The following is a 301-nucleotide window of genomic DNA, read 5'->3' as shown; positions in this document are numbered from 1 at the left end:
GCCCTGCAGACTACCTACCCACCCTGCAGACTACCTACCCACCCTGCAGACTACCTACCCACCCTGCAGACTGCCCACCCTGCAGACTACCTACCCGCCCTGCAGACTACCTACCCGCCCTGCAGACTACCTACCCACCCTGCAGACTACCCGCCCTACAGACTGCCCACCCTGCAGGCTACCCACACTGGCAGCTGCCTTCAGTGGTATAGCCCGCTTGGCTCTGGGTTCATTACCCCAAGATCAGCTAGGCGGGCAGAATGGCCTCACCCTAAACAGATGATAGAGCCCTGTGGTTCAG

The sequence above is a fragment of the Mus pahari genome, chromosome 23 (genome assembly GCF_900095145.1).
Source record: "Mus pahari chromosome 23, PAHARI_EIJ_v1.1, whole genome shotgun sequence".
NCBI classification, from domain to species: Eukaryota; Metazoa; Chordata; class Mammalia; order Rodentia; family Muridae; genus Mus; species Mus pahari.
The sequence above is the reverse complement of the archived record's forward strand: the minus strand, read 5'-3'. Positions refer to the sequence as shown.